At 38.6% G+C, this 6,624-nt stretch overlaps 1 long non-coding RNA gene across 2 annotated transcripts; it reads right to left on the bottom strand.

Annotated features, from left to right (window-relative positions):
* Positions 1-4,083: 4,083 nt before the first annotated feature.
* Positions 4,084-6,327, bottom strand: LOC123125034 (uncharacterized). 2 transcript variants are annotated; one of them, XR_006461271.1, is made up of 4 exons: positions 5,981-6,327; positions 5,734-5,909; positions 5,539-5,623; positions 4,084-4,412 (listed from the first exon to the last, which is right to left on the bottom strand). It is a non-coding gene; the product is annotated as an uncharacterized lncRNA (long non-coding RNA). The 2 variants fall into 2 exon arrangements; XR_006461270.1 differs by having other exon boundaries at positions 4,084-5,623.
* Positions 6,328-6,624: the final 297 nt, after the last annotated feature.

The raw sequence follows: 6,624 nt of genomic DNA, 5'->3' as shown, positions 1-6,624 counted from the left end.
TTAAATATGCTAGTCATGTTCTTCATGATGCTCTCTTTATGTTTCAATTCTTATCTTTTATGTGAGCATCATTGAAATCATCATGCCTAGCTAGGGCGTTAAACGTTAGCGCTTGTTGGGAGGCAACCCAATTTTATTTTAGTTTCTTGCTTTTTCGTTCTGTTTAGGAATAAATAATCCATCTAGATTATTTTTAGATGTGGTTTTGTGTTTTAATTAGTGTTTGTGCCAAGTAGAACCTTTGGGAAGACTTGGGTGAAGTCTTTATGATCATGCTGTAAAAAACAGAAACTTTAGCGCTCACGAGATTAGCTAAAAAAATTACTGGAGAGTGCTATTTAGTTGGTTCTTTTTGCAGATGATTACTAGACAAATTCCTCAAGTCTACCAATTTATTTTAGAATTTTTGGAGTTCCATAAGTATACGTTTGATACAGATTACTACAGACTATTCTGTTTTTGACAGATTTTGTTTTCTATGTGTTGTTTGCTTATTTTGATGAATCTATGGCTAGTAAAATAGTTTATAAAACATAGAGTTGTTGGAATACAGTAGGTTTAACACCAATATAAATAAATAATGAGTTCATTACAGTACCTTGAAGTGGTGATTTATTTTCTTATACTAACGGAGCTTACGAGTTTTCTTTTAAGTTTTGTGTTGTGAAGTTTTCAAGTTTTGGGTAAAGATTCGATGGACTATGGAATAAGGAGTGGAAAGAGCCTAAGATTGGGGATGCCCAAGGCACCCCAAGGTAATATACAAGGACAACCAAGAGCCTAAGCTTGGGGATGCCCCGGATGGCATCCCCTCTTTCGGCCTCATCCATCGGTAACTTTACTTGGAGCTATATTGTTATTCACCACATGATATGTGTTTTGCTTGGAGCGTCATTTTATTTTGTTAGTATTTGCTTGCTGTTATTTATATTAATGTTTTGCATCTTTATTTTCAATAAAAATGTCAAGGATAGCTTTTACCATGCTTATTTTGAAAGTATACATGTTGCTGTTTCAAACAGAAAGTTTACCGCTGTTCCAAAAATTCCCTAGAAAGTCAGAATGTGATAAAATGTTGAAACCTTTTGCATCATAAGCTCTGATAAATTTACTACAGTGGGAATTTTCTTTCATAATTTTTGGAGTTAGGGAAGTATGATGAATCTTGCATTCTTTACAGACTGTACTGTTTTGGCAGATTGCTGTTATGTTTGCATTGTTTGCATATATTTGCTTGTTTAATGATTCTATTTGAGGATAGGAGTATTAAATATGCAGAGGCATTTAGTATGCAATGTTGAATAATAATTTTAGTGATTTGCTACAGTAGAGTATGATAAGGTTTTTGCATTGGTTTATACTAACTTATCTCACGAGTCCTTGTTGAGTTTTGTGTGGATGAAGCTTTTGAGATTTAGGGAGACCGTGATATGAGAGGAATTAAGGAGACACAAAAGCTCAAGATTGGGGATTCCCAAGGCACCACAAGAAAATATTTCAAGAAGTCTCAAGCATCTAAGCTTGGGGATGCCCTGGTAGGCATCCCACCTTTCTTCTTCAACAATTACCGGTTAGTATCGGTTGAGCCTAAGTTTTTGCTTCGTCACATGATGAGTGCTGTCCTTGAAATGTCGTTTTATTTTGTTTTGCTTGCTGTTTGAATAATATACCAAGATCTGAAATTCTTAAATGAGAGAGAGTCCTCACATAGCTAAATAATTATTTAACTACTCATTGATCTTCACTTATATCTTTTTAGAGTAGTTTGTCATTTACTCGTGTGCTTCACTTATATCCTATGAGTAAATGGTTGAATGATTTGAATGTCATAAATCTAAAATTATATATGTTTCATATGTTTATCCCATGGGGAGTAATGACTTCACATATAATAAGTAGAGGCGGTAAATTTATTGAAGGTTAGCAAACATTGTATTGGTCACTTGAACAATTCATGAAATAATATTGAAGGAAGAGAGATTTCACATATAAATATACTATCTTGGACATCTTCTATGATTGTGAGCCCCATTAATTATTTTCAAACCTGAGCAAATTAGTTGAAGTTGGACAAGGAAGACAACATAATGAGTTATGCTTGGGTATATTTGTATAGAAGTTATATTGTTATGGATCCTCTAACATGTGGTGCTTGCTATTTAGAATCCTTTGCTAGCCAAAATATCTGTACTAAGCAGGAGTACTGCTGTGCATCCAAATTCCTTGAACCAAGTTTATTCCATGAGTGTCCACCATATCTACCTATATGCGGTATTTATCTGCCGTTCCAAGTAAATTTGCATGTGCCAAACTCTAAACCTTCAAATAATAATCTGTTTTGTATGCCCGAATCGCTCATGTAGCGGGCTATCAGTATCTTCCATGCTAGGTGGGTTATTCTCACGATGAGTGGACTCCGCTCATCATTCACGAGAAAATGGCTGGTGACTGGGATGCCCAGTCCTATGATCAAAAGATCAAAAACAAATTCGCAAATAATTTAAACAAAACTCCCCCAGGATTGTTGATAGTTGGACGGCACCCGTTGTTTCGGACAAGCCGTGGAGTGTGAATGTTGGTGGAGGGGGAGTAAAAACTTTACCTTTCTGCGTGGGAACCGCCTATAATGTATCTAATATGGAAGATATTGGGAACTCTTGGTCGTTATGTTGACAATGAAAGCATACCTCTCAAAATTATTTTCATCTCTGTTTTAGCTTTGAGCTCTAGCACCTCTGCAAATCCCTGCTTCCCTCTGCGAAGGGCCTATCTTTTACTTTTATGCAAGAGTCAGTAGTATTCCTTCTCATTCCAACCTACTCTTTGGTCGTCAAGCATCATGTGATGGAAAGATCTAAGCATATATGGCCATTCAAATATATTTGAGCATGAATTATTACTGTTGACATTACCCTTGAGGTAAAAGGTTGGGAGGCGAAACACTAAGCCCCTATCTTTCTCTGTATTCGATGAATACTATTTGTTCTAAAAATATGCTTTGAGTGGTAGCAATCATGGAAGATTAGATGATAGTTGAGTATGTGAAGTTTGCTAAATCAAAGCTCTGACATAGACTCTTCCTGAAAATAAGATGAATTGTAATTGTTTGATGACTAATAACACGGGTTGTTAGTTTTCAAGAGAGTTTGTGATCTATACTTTAACATGTGAATAGTTTGTTACTTGATCATGCAAAGCTTTATGATGTGAACTACTGTTATGACATATAATGATGCTAGAAAAGGTGATTGAAATTATCGTTGATCAAACTTATGCACCTGCTAGCATTCACACTTCATAAATTATTTCTTTTATCATTTACCTACTCGAGGACGAGCAGGAATTAAGCTTGGGGATGCTGATACGTCTCCAACGTATCTATAATTTATGAAGTATTCATGCTATTATATTATCCTTCTAGCTTGTTTTATATGCATTTATATGCTATTTTATATGATTTTTGGGGCTAACCTATTAACCTAGAGCCCAATGCCAGTTTCTGTTTTTTCCTTGTTTTTGAGTTTTACAGAAACGGAATACCAAACGGAGTCCAATTGACGTGCCAATTTTTGATGATTTTTTCTGGACCAAAAGAAGCCCCCGGAGTAAAAGAGTCACTACAAGAGATCGGACCTACCGTGACGAGCTCAAAAATGTCACGTAATAGCTTAAAACGTCACAAAATACTCATGTGTGACATTTTTCGAGCGTCACCAGCATCGTCACGGAATCCCCGTCACAAATTATTCCTAGTGACGCAGCGCGCAAAAAAAGTCACTAGATATGTGACCTTCATGACGAAGCTGTCGTCACTAGATTTTTGCTGGGCTAATGCCCACTGGATTTCTAAATGGGCCAAACCCAATAATCCAGCTTATTTCTATTTTTGGATCTAATTTTTTGGTAGGCCATAGCCCATTTGCAACCCAATAGTGGCTAATGGAGCCCACCCCTTTTTATGGAGCAGATGTCATTTCCTACTAGCCATTTCAAGTATTATTTTATTTGTAGTTTTTCCTCTAAGTTTAATTTGACATGGTTCGAAAACGCATCATGGGCTTGTCGTCTTTTTAAGACCATCTTTCCATTGACCAATTTTCACATGATATTACAAGTTAACTAGTCTCTATATAGCGTGCAATTTACACATTACACTTGCATGCTCCATCCAAAATAACCCAAGCTACATAATCATCCAATAGTACTATTCTCTATACAGCATGCAAACAACTTTTTTTTAATTTTAGAGGTCGTCAATAGAGACTTTGTTGGTGTGAGTCTTAGCTCCTGCCTTCCTCAAAACTCGAAACCTTTGTTGCATGCCTCTTCTTGTGACTTCTTGAAGGCAACTAGAGTTGGTCTAATCCTCCTATTTCCATATCAACTTCTTGAAAGATAACTTACGAATCAACCTATCAAAAACAAAGGCATAAATATAGCAGTATGAATGAGTTACAGAAAAAAAATCTACCATTGCAACAAAGAAGAAACAAAGTTTTTACTCGAAGCTCCAGGTTGGAATCCTAACGAGAAAAGACTTGTTAGTACTTGTCTAATAAGTCTAATAAGTGATATGAAGAAAAAACATGTTGTTTGTGTGAGCATAAAAGGTCATCTAAAATATTATATTGGAATAAACACCTATTAATACATCAAAAAGTAAGCGAACTATTAGAATTAAGAGGACACGCGTAAATAAGATCTCAACTCAAAGTTTCAAATCTCGAGAGGAACAAATTAGCATTTGTAGTAGGTACTCCTTCACAAATTAAAATGGTTTGAAAAAACAGAATATTTAACAAAGCCTAGAAGGAAAAAAATTAAGCAGCCTAGAACAGTACAGAAAGTATAAACAACTTCCACATAGCTTAGTTATTGTCCTTGGCACACATTTGATTGGAAGTGTGATGAATAAGACACTTCCATCTAGAAATAAATTACTTACAATTACACTATGGTCATAGGCCGAATAAAAGCCGTGTTTAGGATTTGATCATTAGTTGTAGTATCTTCTTGCTTGGACAGTAATGTCCATTAGCCAGTATGACTTCTAGTTGCCACAAACGAGTTCAGCGAATTAGTTCTCCATTAGTAATTTTCCAAAATCATGTTGAATCTCTCATAAAACTCTCACTGCAGTTCTACAATAGCAATTCACTTGCAAATCTATTCACAGTCCCTCAAACAGAGTTGTCACGAGTTCAGAACTACAAAATAACATAACAAAAATGGGGAGTATCAGCATAATGAAAATATTTTACTACAACTACTATTTAATTACTAACGCATTTCACATGTACTATCTTGGTTCCCATAATAATTTCTCTTAAATTGGAACAGGTACAATTCAGATGACAAATTTCTACTTAAGTGAAACGTATAAACTAACTTCCATACATACTGGGGAGTACCATACAAGCATCTCACAATTGACCAATAAGAACTCACTAACAGGGAGGAACAGAACAAAACTAATATCTGAACCAATCCCCGCACGTAAGCGGTTCTAAACTGAGAGCAGAGAGTTCAGCGTCGTACACATGTTAACCCAGGTTGCTGGTCGAGCTTGACGGTCCTCCCGCGGAACTTCGGCCTGCTCCTGTGGTCTGTGCTCCATGTCAATCTGACGGCAAAAAAAGAACCCAAGAAGAAGAAAAACAGAGGGTCAACAAGATGTACTATTGAGTGCGGAAGGTGGCCCGACTCATTAGTTAATCAAAAAATCAATCATACTCTGGCGGTCGTCCCTGACGAAGGCGATGAGGCGGGTGTAGTAGGCTAACCAGGGGTTCCGCACAAGGACGCCATAGCCAGTACCCACATCACCATGCCTCATCCTCACCATCATTTTCTCCGATGAAATTGAGAAGTGTATGGACGGGTGGCACCACAGAGTGAGAGTTTAGTCCCTGCAATCACACGAGCGGGATCAGAGGATGCACGCAAACAGGCACTCACACTAAGAACGTCCGTCACGTACACAGGGTGGGCCGCCGCCGCGCGACCAGGCTGGTCCGGCCGCGGCGCAGGCTAGGTGTCTGGGTCCGCCTCTGCGCGCCATGGACGGCCCTGACGCCACTAGCAGCTTCCACAGCGGGGCGCCCTCAAGGAACCCTACGGGAGAGGGAGGAGAGAGCAGCTACTCCTGCAGCCGTCGTCGCGCTTGGTTGCCTCCGATCTACCGCCGCCGCAACACGAGCGAAAGAAAACGAGATCGGATAGATAGGGTTCCCTCCGGGAGGAGAAGGTGGAACGAGGGAGAAAACCGCTGCTTATATGCGTGGTTGAGCTGGCTCGAGCCCACGTATAGAAAACATTAAAGAAAGGGCGTTTTGCTGGGCTTGACAGGCTATGGGCTGTGCTGCGCCCGTCAAATAAGAAGTTAAGAACAGCCGGAACCAAGCCGTGCCGTGCCTTGACTCTCCCTGCCGTGACAGACGAACAAATCGATCAGCCCCGGCAAGAAAAACTAGCCTACAAATCGAGCCACGCATGCCCGGGGAAGAAATAACTAAACCTGATGAGTGTTACTAGTATATATGCGTACATATATAGTCCAGGACCACAATAAATATTTTTAGCACAATTTGCATTAGTATCTTTTTTTTGCGACAAATTTACATT

This window comes from Triticum aestivum, chromosome 5D (assembly GCF_018294505.1).
Source record: "Triticum aestivum cultivar Chinese Spring chromosome 5D, IWGSC CS RefSeq v2.1, whole genome shotgun sequence".
Classification (NCBI taxonomy): Eukaryota; Viridiplantae; Streptophyta; class Magnoliopsida; order Poales; family Poaceae; genus Triticum; species Triticum aestivum.
This window is presented reverse-complemented; position numbering and strand designations above follow the sequence as displayed.